We start from the raw sequence: 20,500 nt of genomic DNA on the forward strand, positions 1-20,500 counted from the left end.
TTTTTGACGGTGGCACTGAAGTGTCCTCTCCAGAGCGCAAGCCTGGGCTCTTTCTATGGAGATCCTGGGTAGCCCAATCGTCAGAATCCCCCTCTCGGCCTCACTGATGTAGTCCAAAGGAGAGCAGAACAATACATTTGGCACCAATTTGGCTGCAGGAGCTGCCGGAAGAGTGTCGAGACGAACACCAGACCGCCTGCGGGGCTCCACTCCGGTTTTCAATGAGGTTAACTCCCTAGCTATTTTCCCATAGCTGGATGTCCGTCACCCTGGACAGGGGCCCAGACAGGGGCCCATACCGGGAACTGTCAGCCGGAGCCAGCTGAGCCCGGGACTCGTAAGGCAGGGTCGTCACGCCCTGAAGCAGTGAACTAGGTCACTACCCACTACCTCAGATTATGGAGAAAATTATAATTGTTATAATTGTCTCCTGTAATTATGGAGACAATTGTAACCATTATTACAATAATAATAAATATCATAAAATAATTATAATGATAATAATGAAAGTAATTGTAATTGTAATAATTACTGAGACAGTAATATTGATCATAAGTCATCAATAATGATTATTATTATAAAAATTATTATAATCATAATTATAAAAATATTCATAATTATAATTAAATTATATAATTATTGAGACAATAATAATTATTATTTCAATAATAATTATTATGAAATAATTATTACAATAATTACTATGATAGTAATTATAATTGTAATAATTATTTAGAAAATAATATTAATGAAACAAAAATAATTGGGACAAGAATGAAACAATGAGACAATAATAATATCAACAATTTTATTGAGACCACAATAACAAGACAATAATGAGATAATAGACAATTGAAATCAATCTGTTATTTTTTTCTAGAAATCCTAAGATTATTATTTTAATTCTCTTTCTTTGATTACAAATTATATTCATTGAAAACTTAATTTCTAATGTTCAAGCAAAGAAAATCAATATCAAGTCATGTTTACCCTGTGCACAAACCTACCACAGGGCAATTACCCCCGAAATAGGGTTAGGTTAGGTGTAGATTTTTGGATAGGGGTACAGTGTAGTTGTCTGGGGGGGGGGTTAATTGTCCAGAATGGGGGGGGGGGTGGGGAATTGTCCGGGGGAGGGGGGTGGGGGGTTATTGTCCAGGAGTAGTTGTCCTTGAACCAAAGAAATCATATGCCAATATGTCAAATCAATCTGAGTACTTACAGATTTGAATAAAAAGCTTGTACAATTCCCCATATATAAATGTGCCATGCCCAAAACAAAGAGAATAATATTAATAAGATTTCGCAATCTTCTAGTTCTAAATCTAAATTCTAATGAGTACCGTAAGGGCACTAGTATTCAACCCGTTTGGAGAGTTTCCTCAAATACAACCAAAAAATTACACGGGGGCGGCGGGCGAATTCGCCCCGGAAAGTCCAAAAAGAGCCCCGGAAAAGGGCTAAAAACATTCACACGAGGGCGACTGCAAAACTCATAATCGCCCCCGTCAACTAGGCTTGGGAGCCAGCGCCGGGTAATCGAGTCTACCCGATTCTCAATGCCAGAGTCGGGGAGTCGACCCTGATCTCTGGAGACTCGAGTACCAAGCGGCGGCGGTTCTGAGATAAAGGGACTCGAGTCTTTGCCATGCTCTCTCATTCATGGACGAAAATCGGCCCCAGCGCCGACTCCAAGCACTGTGATAAAATAAATGTAGAATTTGGAGCCGAGGAGTCATATCAAGGAGCTTCCAAAGCTCCTTGGTCATATACTTCGAGCAGAACGTTTCTCTGCTTGTGTGCTTTAGGCTCAGTGTGACTGCATGTGGTATGGGGATGCATCGTGTGCATTGTGTGTAGTGTGTATTTCTGTGTGTGTGACTGTAAAATGCCAGTAGAGACCACGTGCGCATGTGTTGAGCGACACTTGTGATTGTATCATGAACTGGGATTTGTGTGTGGATTGTGTGAGAAGTTTGGTGAAGGTGTAAGATTTTGGGCGACTTGATAGATGATTGCTCCCCCCCTCCCATTTATCTAGCCCCATGTCGAGCTGCAGCCACCCATCTTCATCCTTCCCCCCAAAGCTTGTCTCTCCTCATTCCTTCTTTTCTTCCAAACTTTATTTCCCTATTATTCTTGTTAATTTCTCCTTTTACAAGTTGTAATTCACTACGAACTTCATTATAATTTTAATGAAGTGTTTATCACCTCTTGTTTGTTTTTAAATATTTTTATATCTCTGTTCAAAACAAGAGTCTCGTCTATCCCTTAAAAAAAAATCACGCTTTGATTTTTTTTCTTTCATTCTAGTCTTAAATGGGAGTCTTGCCTTATTGGAATATTGGCAAGAAGTTAATAAAAAAATGATGTTATTGTTCTGTCAGTAATAAAAGTAGAGATTCAACTATGGATATTTTTCAGTCATATTTCATTTAATCTTCGTTATTTTAATCCAAACATTCATTTTTTTTTCAATGATGTATTTCACCTTTGGCCAGTTCGCCATTTTCTTAAGTGACTGAAAACGTAGACTAGCCCCTTAATTCAGGGACATCAACCCTCGGCAATTTGTTTACATAACTTTCTTTGTCTCCGTCATGTATTGCCAAGGAGCTTCCAACAGCTCCTTGGTATTGCACAATCTTGAGAAGCACATGTTTGGAAATCTGATATTCTTGTGGTGGTGGTGGTGGGGGGGGGGGGGGGTACGAGATTGCCGCCCTTTTCATTCTGTTTTGGTTTGGCTGCCACATGGCCTCTCTCACTGTGTGGAGAAATTAGGTCAGGTAAAATTTGCAAAGACGTGGATAAGTTCATTTCAATTAGAGGCTGTGCAAGGCTAGGCATTCATGATGGATGATGGAAATTGCGAGTTTTGGTTCTGGTAGGCCTTTTTGTCATGAATCTGTGTAACTGATACGAACGCTTAACAATTCAATGACCTTTATGACTTATATCATTATTTTGTATGAATAATTTTAAGTCTTTTTTAAAAAGTGTCATTTAAATAACTTTCAGTCAAATATGTACGAAGGATATTTGTTCAACTTCATAACATTTGCAGGTACCTATATTGTATGATAAAATAAATTACCTCAGAATTGTACAAATTCAGAACTTTCTTTTTCTTTTACATTGTCTTTAGACACGAATACAGATCTTTCTAGATTAATTTGACAAATGGGCTATAACACTAAATAGTAAACACGCAAAGCTCACGTCAACCAAGTATCAAACATTCAAACTTGGATTAATTCATGGAGGTTCTACCTCCATGATTTAATCTGAATGAATCAACTCAGATATCGTTCAAGCATCAAAATCCATCTATCATCACAACACTAAAATCATAAACAATCACTTCGAAGAAACAATGCGAAGGTCAAACCAGGGAAGTGTTATATTTCCCTGGTATATACTAGTTACCGTGTATATATATACACACACACACACAAACTCAAAAAAGCCGCGAAATAGCTCCAGAAATTGTAGCCCTGGAAAGTAGAAATTGTAGCCCTGGAAAGTGGAAAAAGAGCCCTGGAAAATGAAAAAGTAGCCCTGGAAAATTTTTAAGTTTCTCCAAAAAGAGCCCTGGAAAGAAAAAAAGTAATTTTTTGGTTGCTCAAATATATAAAAATATAGAATTTACCTGAATTTCAGACCCGTCTTATTTTCAAGAGCAAATGCTGGTTATTCTTTTTCCGTTATTTTTTTCTTCAACCAGTTGACTGTGTGCGCGGGCGATCAAATTATACGGCGACGGATTTTGGTACTAGTATTCAACCCGTCGGCACTAGTATTCAACCTAGCGATGAAAGATGGCCCTGTCTCTCAATCTGCCCTTGTCCCATCCGACTATGGACTAGACCATTTGAGATGAGACCAAACAGGGAATTAATCAAAGCCAGAGACTTACATAGATCTAGATCTAATTTAGCAATCTAAACCCTTTTGAGATTTGCTATCAATCCTCACTAGGTTGAATACTAGTACCATTCAGTGCAAAAGGCCATAGACAGATTGACAAAGAAAATATCGACAACAGATTACCCTGGAAATAACAAAGGTATGAAATTAAGATAAATTCCCTATTTCTAAATATTTTGGGGAATATGTCAAAATCTTTGAATTATGCCGGGTTGAATACTAGTACCCATACGGTAATGTCTACAAAAACTTAAAAGCCCTGTTTTTTCATCACAAAGATGTAGGTATACATGTGCGAATACGGGCGCATCGCGAGCGCTGGTTTTGGCTGCACGGTTTTCGCGCGGGTTTCGCTGCAAGTGGCATCGCCTCTGTCTGGGAGGCTCATCGAAAATGGGGTTTCATGCGCATGCGCACATAGTTGATGCAATCTCGTGCCTTGATACAGACAGTTGAAAATGTGCTCTTTCTGTACATATAAGTTTCAATGTGGATACTCGCCTGTGAAGTGTGGATATCGGAGCTTGAAAGTTCATCAAATTTTTGGATGCGCAAATGATCGAAATTTTTTAATGGTAAGTAGAACTACGCTCCAATTATGTATCTGAATTGTTATAGAATATATTCAAATCAACAAAAAAATTAAAATTAAAAGATTCTATCGTTGAGCTGTCCAGATATAAGAGAAGCGAGCTACCCTTGTCACAGCCGGTCTCTCGGCAGTCGAGCTGCCCGATGCGGTGGGCTCCCGTCCGTCTTTCGGCAGTCGAGCTACCGGTACCCGATGCGGAGGGCTTGGTGACGGGAGCGGTCGATAGTGAGTCGTTCATGCTGGATTGAACTGGATCTAAATTGTTTACTTGATAATATTGTGCCTTTTTCTGAAAATGTCTGTCATTATACCGTAGATTGTTATTCTGATATTGATTTAAATATATACATTTTGTCACAAAAACATTCTTTCCTCCTAAGGTTATAGAGTCAACATGTTTTACTTTGATTGTTCAATCATGTTTTATCATTTGGAAACTGGATTCTTTTGGAAGTGGAATATTAATGTTGACTTATTAAATTAAAATGCAAAATCTATAGTGTTTCTTTTTTTTCTTTTGTAGAAAAAAAATATATTTTGAAACTTTTCAATCATGTTTCATTATTTTGAGACTGAATTTGCTTTTGAAAGGGGAATATCATAAATGTTGACTTTTTAATTAAAATGCAAAAATTGTTAATTTTTCAGTTTCTTTTTTTATATATTTTTAAAAGTTTCTTTTTTAAATTATTGTATTGTTTATTTTTTCATTTTTGGGGGGTCATATTTCATTATTAGGAGACTGGATTTGCTTTTGAAAGGAGAATATCTTAAATGTTGATTTTTTTTATTAAAATGCACGAACTAGATGTTGTTTATTTTTTTGTTGTAATTTTTTTCACTCTTGTAAGAAAATACATGAAAACTCAGAGGAAAGAATATTTCATTTCCAGATGGGTCTAAGTCATGTATTTATGTTTTCTTTATTATTAATTTTACTATTTATTTTTTTATTCACTTTTCTTTTTTTAGGGGCGCAGGTGGGGGTTGTGTTTTGAATTGGAAAATGGGGATGGGATTGGTACAAGTTTTTGTGTCACTTTTGTTTCTCTTGTTTTTAGTGCTTGTTTGGAGCTTTGATGTCTGTTTTGTTGTTGTTTAGAGCTTTGTTATATATTTTTCCTGGTTGTTTTTTGTTTTGTTTTGAAAGAAATAGACCACTCTTTTCCTTTTCTTTTGGCTTCGACTAATAATTTGAATTTATGTATTTTTCTTTAAAAAGAGAGCTCAAACAGGGCCTTAGTAATACAATGTATGTATACAAATATAAGACATTGACAACTGAATATATTAAAACTTAATTTTCGTCCTTCTTGATACTTGAAATAAATTGCATACAATTCTACATACATATTTTACACTCAGCTGCTCATTCCTTCTAAAAAAATGTAATCACATGTCCATTGTCTCTCAAATCAAAAGCTACATATTATACATGTATAACAAATTGTTGAAACAATAGAATACATAAGGAATTGGTGAAACAATCAAAATCATCAGAAAAAAGCACACATATTTTTATTTGGTCATACAAAGTACAAAAGAAAATGTTTTATATGTAAAAAAGGACCCCGTACATACACATATACAAAATTACAATACTAAGTTGAAAAAGAGCTTGTAATTTATATCAGAAAAACAAAGAAATACATTAGAAATTACAATAACAATACTTTAGACAAATTCATTTAGGAAATTATCTACATGATGCTGTCTTGATGCCAACTAAATTATATGAATTATCTATCATAATCACCTTCATTTGGCAAAAAAAGAGGCGAGTAATTGTGATTTTGTGTTATTTGCATAATTAATTAGAATTAATTAGAAGAAATTATTTTACACATAATAAGAACAAGTGGAATGCCTCTGGCCGTCTCACCTGCATCACGCGATTCAATATAGCAGCAGTGCTGATTTTGAAAACTACTATAACTCGCACAAGATGTTCAGTGATACTTGGTTACTCTTATTTCCACGTTTTATGAACTAGACCAATACACTTATAGAGATATGATGGCAATTCAACAAATACCCCCAACGTGGCCAAAGTTCTTTGACCTTACATGACCTTTGACCTTGATCATGTGACCTGAAACTCGCACAGGATGTTCAGTGATACTTGATTACTCTTATGTCCAAGTTTTATGAACTAGACCAACACACTTTCAAATTTATGGCTGTAATTCAACAAATACCCCAATTTGGCCAAAGTTCATTGACCCTAAATGACCTTTGACCTTGATCATGTGACCTGAAACTTGCACAGGATGTTCAGTAATACTTGATTACTATTATGTCCAAGTTTCATGAATCAGATCCATAAACTTTTAAAGTTATGATGGTAATTCAACAGATACCCCCAATTCGGCCAAAGTTCATTGACCCTAAATGACCTTTGACCTTGGTCATGTGACGTGAAACTCATGCAAGATGTTCAGTGATACTTGATTAACCTTATGTATAAGTTTCATGAACTAGGTCCATATATTTTCTAAGTTATGATGACATTTCAAAAACTTAACCTTAGGTTAAGATTTTGATGTTGATTCCCCCAACATGGTCTAAGTTCATTGACCCTAAATGACCTTTGACCTTGGTCATGTGACATGAAACTCAGGCAGGATGTTCAGTAATACTTGATTAACCTTATGGCCAAGTTTCATGAACTAGGTCCATATACTTTCTAAGTTATGCTGTCATTTCAAAAACTTAACCTCAGGTTAAGATTTGGTGTTGACGCCGCCGCCGTCGCCGTCGGAAAAGCGGCGCCTATAGTCTCACTCTGCTATGCAGGTGAGACAAAAATTACAAGATGAATTGATATACCGTATGGGTACTAGTATTCAACCCGGCATAATTCAAAGATTTTGACATATTCCCCAAAATATTTAGAAATAGGGAATTTATCTTAATTTCATACCTTTGTTATTTCCAGGGTAATCTGTTGTCGATATTTTCTTTGTCAATCTGTCGACTGTATGCGCGGAGGATCGAATTATGCGGCGATGGCCTTTTGCACTGAATGGTACTAGTATTCAACCTAGTGAGGATTGATAGCAAATCTCAAAAGGGTTTAGATTGCTAAATTAGATCTAGATCTATGTAAGTCTCTGGCTTTGATTAATTCCCTGTTTGGTCTCATCTCAAATGGTCTAGTCCATAGTCGGATGGGACAAGGGCAGATTGAGAGACAGGGCCATCTTTCATCGCTAGGTTGAATACTAGTGCCGACGGGTTGAATACTAGTACCAAAATCCGTCGCCGTATAATTCGATCGCCCGCGCACACAGTCAACTGGTTGAAGAAAAAAATATTAAAAAAAGAAAAACTAGCATTTGCTCTTGGAAATAAGACGGGTCTGAAATTCAGGTAAATTCTATATTTCTATATATTTGAGGAAACTCTCCAAACAGGTTGAATACTAGTGCCCTTACGGTACATCAATTGAGCATTCTCTCAAAAGGACTCAAAAACAAAGAAGTTAGAACCTGTTGAAGACTTGGGTTCAAAATGGTCACAAAATGGTCACAAAAATGGGTTCTGTACTCCATTGACTTTACATTAAGACAATGACCACAAATTTGGATGAATATGCGCAACTTAAACTGGAATAACTTTCTAATTTCTTGATGAAAATTAAAGTTCTTGGTATAATTTTAAAGGTCTTTTTAAGAGCTTTCAAGTGATACCAAATTAATTCATATTTGATGATTTTCATTTTTTTTGTCACATACCTAAAACAAAAAAGATGACAATAACTCGACTTCTAGATATCGGAATTTGAAAATTCAAACAGTTTTGTGAATCGTAGATATTGAGCCTCAATTGTGAGCCTACATGCTGGAACAGCCTTTCCTAATTTTCACCTGAAGTGCCTACTCTAAAATGTTAGTTCACTATACGTGGGCTGTACGTACATGACGTACGGGCCGCGGGCCTAGCCTCCATCCAAGCTCTTCTACTATACCGGTAGTATTGGTCAGTTGGTGAGTGGAGCCAACGGCAACGTAGTTGGTCGTAGTTCAGCGGAACAACCAAAATACAGAGACTGAAGCTTTTGGTCTACTGTGGCCTGTGCATTTTTGTGCCTGGAATCAAACTAAGAAAGTAAGATGATAAGATCTTACCAGTTCCGATGACAATATCATCATACTCTGAGGGTAATTCGTCCATAGCGATCCCCATCCCCGAAAGTGCCAAACTCAGTCAACGTAATTGGCTAGCTGCATGATATGCATGCTCTAACTGAATTCGGCTGCACTGGTCATCAACGCAACTCGAATATATATAGCAGCGCGGCGCGCGGCCTGGCGAACCTGAAGCTAGCGCTCAGATCCGGCGCGGCCAGTGCTTCCACTTTTCAAAAAAGAACTTCCTGTAATTTACTCTGAAAGCTAGTTCCTGGAATTTTTTTTTTTTAATTATGTTTTTATTGTTTTCATAAATAATCAATTACAGGAAATCACAATATTTACACAATTAGACATGATCGTAAACAAACAAACAAAAATAAAACAACAAAATTGATAAAGAAAAAAGAAAAAAGAAAAAAAAAAAAAAAAAAAAAAAAAAAAAGTGACAAGTAACATCATCCAGAACAAACTAAAACAATTAGAGTCTGAACACATACGTACAATCATTATATCAGGTAATGAGCCGTGGCAAAATATTAACCTGTACTTACGGGGTATAAAAAAAAAATGCAACGTGTTTTACAAGTGAACTTCTTCAAAGCTCAAATCTCCATTTTTTAAAATGTAAAGCGAGCTTGTTTCTTTTTTTGGCCATATAGTATTCAGTTTCCCTTTGAGATTTGATGAAATTCTTAAAGAATTCAACATTTGGAGTATCACCTCTAAATTTACAAATATATATGTAATATTTCACAAACAATAAAATGTAAGTTACAAACTTATCAGTTATTATACCGAACAGTTTTTCAAAATTCGTAAGATTAATAACATTGCTTTTACGTTCTAACGAATTTGTAACATATTTCCAAAGTGGAGTCACTTTTTCACATTCGCAAAATAAGTGTACAATCGTTTCTTCTTCCTTGTCACAAAATACACAGTTGGGAGATTCCTTTCTATTGATTTTGAATAAAAAATTATTCAATGCTATTGTTTTATGAAATATTTTAAAATAAAAAGAACGCAATCTAGTGTCAATAGTACAAGTGAAATTGACATTATGAACCTTCTCCCAAATGGTTTCTTCAGGAACAGTAATTTGACTATTCCAATAATCATACCTCTTCTCAGGGATCTGAGGTACATTCATTATCTTATAAGCATACTTAGGTACTTTTTTAATAACAAGTAACGAGGAAACTAAGGAATCATGAATGTTTACACTATATAAAAAAGGAACGTCTAACCAGTCCTCTGGAATGTGTTTGATCAAAAAATTATATTTTCTTCGATCTGATCTAGGAATGTCAAAGTCTAAAATCAATTCTTCAAACAATTTATGGTTTGGTAAGGGTGGGTTCAATAGATCTGAAATGCTTGAGATATTCTTGTTATCCCATGATTCATAATAAAAATACCTTTTGGATTTAGAGTGAATGAGTCTATTAAACCACAAAATCTGACAAGTACCAATTTCAGAGAATTTAGCGTGATATGATTCTAGAGTAGCATATTCACGATAGACATACCAAGTTCGCAATGAATCAGCTATTTGAGAGTTTTCCAAAGATTTTAAAATTGATTCTGGGGCAAACGCTTTCCATAAAATCTTGTTATCCTTATGAAATTTTTCCAAAGCCAGCACTTCAATGGACGTCCATGCTGAAACATATTTATCATTAAGTAAAAGTTTCACCCAAGACATTTTCTGAGCAAGAGAAAAAACCCAAGGATCAATCATTTTTAGGCCACATTGAATATAATCACTATACATATATTTTCTTTTGACTCTATCTTTTCCACCATTCCAAATAAACTTGAAAAAAAGACTATTTAATTCATTAAAATATTTTTGGGGTGTTTTTATACTTAACACAGAGAACAGATAAATTAGTTGAGGCAAGACTAAAGACTTGATCACACAAATTTTACCAATAAGATAAAAGATTTCTCATCCGCCAACAATTTATGGTCTGTGTCATTTGCTTAAGTTTGTCTTTATAATTAAGATCAAATATCAAACTCAAATCCAATGAAAAATTTATCCCTAAAGACTTAAATGTAGAGTTTCTCCAAGTAATTCCTTGATTACTCATGGGGAAGTCTTGGCACCCTTTCTTTGACCCAATCCAAATTGCTTCAGTCTTAGATAAATTCAACTTGCATCCAGAATATTTCCCAAATTGGTACAAAACATCAAACAATGAATCAAATGACTTTCTGGACCCATCTATAAAACAAACAGAATCATCTGCAAATAAAGAAATTTTAACTTCATGGTCTTGTATCTTCATTCCATTCAAATTATCGTTTTGTCTTATTGATAATGCCAAAATCTCAATAACAAACAAAAATAAATATGGAGAAATAGGGCAGCCTTGAAAAATACCTCGTTGCATCGAAATGCGATTAGTCAAAAAGCCATTATTTAGTACATAAGAAGTACGTTCCTTATAAAGAGTCTTTATCCAAGATAAGAAGTTGTCCCCAAAGTTGAACTGTTTTAAAGTCTGAAAAAGGAAATTATGATTTACACTGTCAAAAGCCTTTTCAATATCAAGTAGTAGTATAGCTCCTGGTATATTATTTGCTTCAGTATACTCTATGATATCAAATATTAAACGTACATTATGACTTATGTTTCTACCTCTTAAAAAAGCAGATTGATCAGTATGAATAAGACAATTAATAAAACGTTTAATACGTTCTGCCAGACATTTTGCCAATATTTTATAATCAACCGTCAAAAGCGTAATAGGCCGGTAGTTTTTAATCAAAAGTTCATCCCTGTTTTTTTTTCGGAAGGAGGGTTATAATACCATTTCTTTGTGATAATGACATCATCCCACTTCGTAGAGAAAAATTAAAAGAATCTAATAGCATATCACATATATCCGGCCAAAACTCTACGTAAAATTCAATAGGAAGACCATCAAAGCCTAGTTCCTGGAATTTTACAAAATATTCTGGAATTTTCCGAATCCAAGCTACGCTGTAAAAAAAACCTAATATTACAGAAAAAGAAAGAAGATTTTGTAAAAAGCAATAACAGAATCATTCTGTAAATTCACAAAACAAGATTTTTTTTCTTCTGCAATTTAACAGAACAGATCTGTTGAAAAAGGGGAAAAGGGTGTTTTAATAACGGAAATTTGTAAGGTTCCATACACCAAATACCAATTTTCTGTAAGATTACGCAATCTGGTAAGATTACAGGTGTTCTCGAGACTCTGCTGCAGGAATACATAACGTTATAACAATTTTTTTTAAAAGATCTTAGAAATGCTTTAATTAAAAAAAAAAAACGTTTCTTAAGAACATCTGAATAACATTAATCAAACATTATCCCCGATATGTTAAACATTAAATAAACGTTATTGATATGAAGCATACATAATGTTTTGATGGCCTGACAAGAAAACATTAAAGAAATTTTTCATAAATATTATTAAAACATCTTATCAAAATGTCCAATCTTGATGTTTAAATGATATGAGAGAACATTCTTAAGAAAACAAAAATATTTTTATAACTTTTTTTTATAATGTTACATGATTAATGTAAAAATAACATTTTAAAACGTTCTTAGGATGTTATGGCAATAATATCTAAAAAGTCATGAAAATATGTTTTCGAAATATTTCAACAGAACATTTTTGAAAATGTTTTTTCTGATGTTCTCTAAAAATGTTTTCAAAATGTATTAGAAACATAATAATTTCGACGTTTTTGTGATATCATTTTACCATTTTAAGAGAAACACACAAACATTTTACTGCCATCATAATATATCTTGGATGTAAAAATAGCCTTCAAAAACGTTGTTAGAATATTATGACAGTAATAATAAACGTTCCTGAAATGATATGAAACTATGGTTTTACTATATATATTTTAACAAAACATTTTTGGAAAATGTTTTTCAAATGTTTTCAAAAATGCTTTAAAAGTATATTAGAAACATCCTTATTTTTACGTTTTTGTGATATAATATTAACATTTTTTTGAGAAACAAAATAGCATTTTACTAACATGAATGTTTTACATTGGATAATATCTTTCTAAAAACGCTGGTAAAAAGTATTTTGACAATATCTTCTTGATAGGTTATGAAATTATATTTATATAATAACTAAACGTTTTGGAAAATGATCATTTAGTTCCTAATATTTTTCAAAAACGTTACTGAATTGTATTTTAGACATATTTCCCAATGTTTTTTATAGGGATACTTAGGGAGTATGCTGAACGAAGTCATATCATGACTCTGTATTCAGTTCCAAAATCTTTCTCCTCTTTAGGTTGGCTGGATAATGTCCTTCTCCAATACTTGTCCAGTCCGTTCTCGAAGCTGTAGTCCTGGGTGCATTAACTAATTCATTACTGAGACTATTCCATGGTTTTCTCATTCTCATGTAAATAGATGACATGATTTTTAAATTTTTGATGAAAAAATAACATTCTAAAAGTATTGTAAGGGTATTATGACAATACTATCAACCCTTATAGAAACGTAATTAAGATAGGGCCTATATGTTTTTATAATAGTTTAACAAAACATTTTTGAAAAAAATGCCTAAAATATTTCAAAATATATCAGAAACATCCTTATTTTCGTGTCTTTATAATACAATATCAACTTTTAAAAAACTTTTTTTCTATCTTTATAAAGTTATACATGGGATCTAAAAATATTTTTAAATGTTGTTATAATATCATAGCAAAAAACATAAAACGTTCGTGAAATGTTATGAACACTAAAAAGGAGGAGAAATGTTTTTCATATGTTTTTATGATATAAGATTATTTCAGAAAAAAATGCATTTTACTAACATCGTTCTTGTATACATTATGTAAAAAACATTACATGTATGTTGGTAGAATATTATGACAATAACATAAAACATTCTCGAAATTTCATTATTTTAACAAAACATTTTTTTAGAAATGTTTTTATAATGTTGCCAAAATGTTTTTGAAAATGCATACCTATACTCTGACTTTTTGAAAAATATAATTTTAACATTTTTGCAGAAACAACTATTTACTAACATCTTTATAAAGTTATGCATTGGGTCTTACAATAACATCAATCGTTCTCGAAAAAATATGAAAATATGTCATTAAAAAAATAAGTAGACATCTAAAAATAATAGTTTTGCAATGTTTTTCCAAAGTGCTAATAAAATATACAACAAACATCCTTATTTTGATTTTTTTTTTTATAATATCATACTTACATATTTTCAGAAACAAAATATTTTACTAACATTACGATAAAAACATTTGATATAAGAAAATACCATGTCAAAACATTAGTAAAGCGTAATGATAATAGCTTTAAAGGTTGTAGAAGTTATGAAATTATGTTCTCAAAATATTTATGCTAAATAATCTTGAAAAATTGTTTTCCCAAACCGTTGATAAAAATTATTTCTAAACACATTGTGTAAAATGTTTTGATAATATCATGATAATAAATTTTCAGAAACAATACATTTTAAAAATGTTTTCAGAATATTACATGAATAACATTAAACATTCTAGAAAGGTCATGAGAATTTAAAAGACATGATATTGAACACCATTTTAAATCATTTTTTTTACGTTTTCAAAACCCAATATACATATAAACAAGAGTTCATGTTAAATAAAACCATTTTCACATTTTCATGATATTTTTTTTTCATAAATCAACGAAACATCTTAATAACACCTTTACAATGTTAATAATTTGCTTTCAACGTTATCAAAATGTAGGCCGAATGACGTCAACATCAAATGTTCTAGAAAAGTAACCACACAATATTTTTTGAAATATTCCAATTAAGCTACTTATTCTAACATTTTGTTTAATGTTTTCAAAAATTGTAATAGAATTTATTGAGAGGTTTATTGTTTTGATGTTTTCACAACATCATATTAACATTTTTCAAGAAAATATTGATTACCTGATGAAAACAAAATGTTTTGAAAAAAAATATTTCCATATGATTAAAATTACATCAAACGTTCTAGAAAGGAATGAAATATTTTGACAATATTATTAGGAAATATTGCCTGGGGAAAAAAAGGTTGGAAATGATTATGTCGAGAAAATCAATCTTTTATGTTTTTATGACATCATGATAACGTTCTTTTATAATTGCAATTCATTTTATTTGTACATGGCCCAACCTGCAAAATCTGGTTGCAATATAGTTTCACGTGAATATTGTAGCGAACCCGTTCGCTACGGTTTTTGGTTATAATGCAGTAAACGTAGATGGCGCTATAGCTTTTGGTGCGTTAGAACCACTGAACTAGAGATAGTTCAGTGGTTAGAACTCAATGATCGACTTACGCAACGCAGTGCGTAAGGCATGCAGCTCTCGGAGACTATAAATAGCGGAGTATCGCAATGATTTCGTCACTTCGACGCTGGCAAAGATCAAAGTCGGACGAAGAACTCCCTGCGCTCCTCTCCAACTGGGCTGAATCAAGAAAAGGTTTGGAAATGAACATTGCTCGCTTTATTTCTACTACTGCAAATACAATTCTGGATAATTGGTGACGGTGTTAATGGTGATAACATGTAAGAGATGCTGGATGTACACTCTAAATTACAGGGATTTAAAATAAGTCTAGATGGATTGTAGTTAGGGACCAATCGATTTCTGGATTTTGTTTTAATCCTAAAGACTTAAATTTAAATCTCAAATGATTTAAATTCAAATTAAATTTAAATCTTTCGAGATTTAAAAAAGGAATCTGAAGGATTCAATTAAATCCGGAATTCGATTGGTCCCTAACTACAGTCCATGTGGACTAATTTTAAATCCCTGTAATTTAGAGTGTATAATTAAATTATGACCGTTGTCATACACCAAATGTAATCATCGTCTCCAACCTGTGTGATCTATGGAATCTGATTGACTTCTACAGTATAAGCCTTCCCATAGAGATTCTACAGCCCCAATAGAAATCCTCTGTTCAGACTGCCCCTCAACACTCCACCCCCATATATTTTGGGAAAATGGAACACGCCCGGGTCTCTACATAACGCCATATATACAGATATAAGGAAACCGCTCGCATTAAGAATGGCTAGTAATTCATCAACAGATGAAGGAGATAGAGGCAAGGGACAGGCCGGCCCCCCAGCATCCAGGACCCGTTCTAAGACAGAGGGCCGCCACAATATCTAGTGAAAATAGTAATTGAAACGATACAACGTTGGATTGTTTGGTTGGTTGAGTTTAGTGTGGAGGTGGCGCTATATCCATCGATATCCGATGATTTCCGCCAGGGAGCTCACAGGCCTAATTCATTTCCCAGGGACTCGTGTGTTAAAGTGGCACTTAAAAAGAATTCATAAAAAATAAGGAGGAAATTCGAGGGTTGAATGTTTACTACCAGTGGATAGGATAAATGTCTGACATTCCATATCTGACCAGAAAAGGGTACCTCGACAGGCTCATTTTGAAAATAAATCAGCATTTACGAAGACTACACCTGACGGGACCAAATTCATCACTTGAGAGAGTAAATGACCCTAATTCTTCCGCCAGTAAAAATATAGTTCCATAGTGGTGAAATATGTTTCCAATTTGGAAAAAGTAAACTGCAGTAGGTATTCTCCCTAGAATCAGTGTTAGGTTGTCAGTCATATTCATTCATTTTTGTCAACTTTATCAGCAATATCAAATTAAAAAATTGAGCAATGGGTTGGCTCGAATGAATATCTTTTGCCTGCCAGTTGTGATTAGGCCCGTGCGACCCCAGGCTAAGCGAGAGGGATTCCACCCTCCCCTGTGGTTGCACGGGCCTAATCACAACTGGCAGGCAAAATATTACATTATTATTTTAATCTGCATTTACCAAGACGGAATTGATGTAGTATTCATTCATCTTTCCTGCAAAAACCTTTTATAATACATTTATATTTCACCTCTGGTTGTATGTTAAAAATGTGCCTGCCTTTCTCTGTGTTTTCCCATGAACTCTGCCATTCATTTTTATAAAAAATTGACCTTTCACTAAGTATTCTTGTTTATTTTTGTTAATGTTAACATCAATGTTATTTGGAATCGAGTTCGTTCCTGGGTTGTTTTAAAAACAATTACGTTTGGGAAAAGGTTTGGTTATCTGCACATGATTTAGAAGTCATGAATATTCATGAGAACCGCGAATGATCAAAATTTCAGATATAGCAATTAACGTTATTATGTTTATATACTTGTTTCACCATCAAACGTTTCACAAAAATATGTAGCTTGATTACTATATCATTTTCATAAAAATAGATTTGTCATATTGGAAAGTCGTCACATAAATAGGAATCAATGGCAGAACTCTTGTGGACAGGTGTAGGTTATTAAAATAATGATATGTTTGAGTTTAGGATATGAATAGGATAGGATAAGATAATATGGGTATATAGGATAGCGTTGTAAAGATGAACTTCACATTGAAACCAAATATTTTGAAAACATTCACTTCAAACATCAGTAGCTAGGTATTTGCGACATTTTCTTAACATTTTTTTAAATACTTTTTTAGAACATGTTTAAAAAAAAAGGTTTTGAATTATATTAAAATGCATGGTTTCAGAAATTATTAAAAAAGTTTTCAGAACATTAACTTCAAGTATCAGAAAGATATCATTGCAACATTTTATTAACATTATTAAAATACATTGGGAAAATATATGTAATTTTTTTTATGTTGCAGCTGAACGTTAGGAAAATGTTTTATAGCAATGAGAAAACCATGTATTTTCATATGATTTTAAAATTTCCCTAAAACATTCGATGTTTGACCAAACATTTTCATGGCATTTTGTCAATGATTTTGTGTTAGCTGGGATGTTCTCCAGTCTCCCATAAGATATAATTCTCTTCTATAAACACACACACACAAATGAAATATAGCTCACATTGCCGAAATTGAGCCAAAAAATTTCAGGGGGCAAAACATGACGTAACGGGCAAATTTGTAAAGATCGAGTTGCGAGCGAGCTTAGCGAGCGGGCGAGCAAACATTTTGAAATTTTAATTTAAAAAGATCAAATTTTGTGATAGATTTTGACAGAATATTGAGAAAATAATATCATTCCCGAAGCAAAACTTCCTGGGAATTCCTTGATTCCAGGAAGAGTGGGAGCACTGCGGGATCCGGCGGCCGTATCCGCGTACGATGATACGGTATATCCGACTCATGTAAAGGACATGAGTGACATGAAGCACATGTAAAGGTGAACTTGAGGTCATTTACACGCATGAAAAGTTGATGATCGAGCGAGTTTAATAGGACTTTAAACAAACGTTTAATTTATAATTTTGTATCAAATTATATATCATGTGATTCAAAATAATCTACACCAATGTAACATTTTACATCATGTCCTGATAAATTCCTCTCACAACTACCCTCTGTGCCATACCCCTTCGACCAGCTGCTCATAGGATTCCCCTTCACCAACAATCTCCACTACATGCCTCTGCCAGAGCTGTGTTACTTCGATTCACACTTGGAGTATGAAATATATGATTAGACGGCCGACCAGCAACTGCATTAAAAGTTATAAAACAGGGTGATGCTGACTTTTATCGACAAAGAAGTTCTTTTAATTCCTCGGGAACAACCACTGTGTCATGAACAAGTACGGGTAGACCCAATGTCCTGTTCCATGTACTATCAACCCACTATATCAGCTATCTTCTGAAGATGTAATGGCAGTAGGTGCATGTATAATTTTTCTCTGACGACACTGACATTTCTGTTCTACCAATGTTCTAATTTTGGGTATACGGGGGGTATACAAGTATTTTGCATACCGATGGAAAAGTAATTGACATTAATGACTTTAAAGGTATGGCATTGAAGTTTGGAGAAAAATGCTAGCTTTGCACAGATAATTCCCAGCAGGTTGTGATACCATGTTGTGTCAATTCGGCAAAGGAAAGTTTTCCACTCTAAACTTGCTGCTCGAATAAGATCTTAATATGTAGATCCCGATGCAGAAGAAGTGGACTGGATCAATTATAGGTGTGATACTTTTCACATTTCTTAACTAATATATCAAATGTATTGGTCTCTCTGAAATAATTTAGCACTACTTCACATTATTTAGCAAGAAGACAGATGCTTTAAAGATTATGAGCCTGCCCCCAACTGACAAGTCAACAAAAGAGCAAGATTATGTACTCTTCCTCGGGAACTTTACCTGTCTGACTCTGTCCTTGATTATATGTTTTTACAGAAAACTAAAAAAAAAAAAGGGGGGGGGGGAAACACTGTGCAATTTTACTTCATGTAGGAAAATGGGTGACATGATACCAAGCTTATGTTACATGTTTTGATTGTAGTCTTGTCACATTGCCCGAGGTCGGGGGTTCAAACCCCGGCCGCGTCAGACCAAAAGACGTAAAAAGATGGGAGTTGCTGCTACTCCCTGTTTGGCGTTCAACGATTAAAGGAGAATGAAACCCTTGAAACCAGCTGAATCCATATCAAAGAGAAAACTCAAAGAAACATATTGTTGAAAGTTTTAGGAAGATTGAATGAATAATAAGAAAGTTATGAGCATTCGAATATTGAGATCACTAGTGCCATGTAGATCCTTCCAACGGCAATGCGACCAAGATCTGTGATATCACACACGTACAACTCCCTCATTACTTTAGTACTTATTTCACTTATATTCTCACTTTTATAGAGTCTATCACAAGGTGAGGTGTTCTCTTTATGAGATGACAAGTACAGAGGTTTCACAACATTATATAATTGATGAATCGTTTGTCATATGATTAGAATGAGCAAAAAGAGATGTTTTGGGGTATATTTTCAGTGTCCAAATGGGAGAGTTGTACGTGTGTGACATCACAGATCTTGGTCGCATTGCCAATGGGAGGATCTCCATAGCATTAGTGATCTCGACATTCAAATGCTCATAACTCTTTTATTGCTTCTCCTATTTTACTCAAAGTTTTGTTGATCTTATTCTTTGATTTTTCTGCTTTCACAAAAGCTAACTTGCTCCAAGAGTTTCATTCTCCTTTAAAGGGATAGAGCCTCGTCGATCTGGCGCTGCACAGCGGCCGCCGCGGGAACCACGATCAATTAGGCAAAGCAAATTTTCGGAGTATTTCATTTCATGTCTATTTCGAACAATAAATTATGGATTTATCCTTGACCTGCCATTAACATAACTGTACTTTAGGTGACCTTGTCATGTATTTAATCTCTTGTAACTTTATGATTTGCAGTTTTCTTGTCACAAGCTTAAATTAGTTACCAAACACGATAGGTTTATTCTATAAAGTGTCACATTCGTCATAGATAGGCCTATGTGAAAAGTGGGCGTGGTTCGTGACGTCAAAAAATAGAAATTGCCAAAGGGTGAGGAGGTAGAACCCGACACATCCTTATATATACGCACCCTGAACCAAAAATGAGATACTAGTATTCCACATTATATTTGTATTAATTACATTTGTGGCCCATTTTTACCTTTTATAACCTTAGAATTACCTGTAATTTCCCTGGAAAAAGTTTTAAATCATTAGTGATTCATATAATGTGGATTAATTATTTAATTCGATATCAAATATGATGGCCCGAATCCACAATGACGGTTTCATTTAAAACCATGGTTTTAAATGAAACCACCTTAATAATGAATTCGGGCCATGGTTTTTTAAAAACCATGGGTTCTAAATTTACCCATGGTTTTAAATGAAACCACCTTTGTGAATTCGGGCCAATTTGATCACCTCCTAGAATTAATTCACAATCTTTATAAGAGTATATAATTCATGATATTCAGTAAGACACTTTCTTCAGAAGAAAGTTTCTCTCT

Source organism: Lytechinus pictus, chromosome 3 (assembly GCF_037042905.1).
Source record: "Lytechinus pictus isolate F3 Inbred chromosome 3, Lp3.0, whole genome shotgun sequence".
In the NCBI taxonomy this organism is placed as follows: Eukaryota; Metazoa; Echinodermata; class Echinoidea; order Temnopleuroida; family Toxopneustidae; genus Lytechinus; species Lytechinus pictus.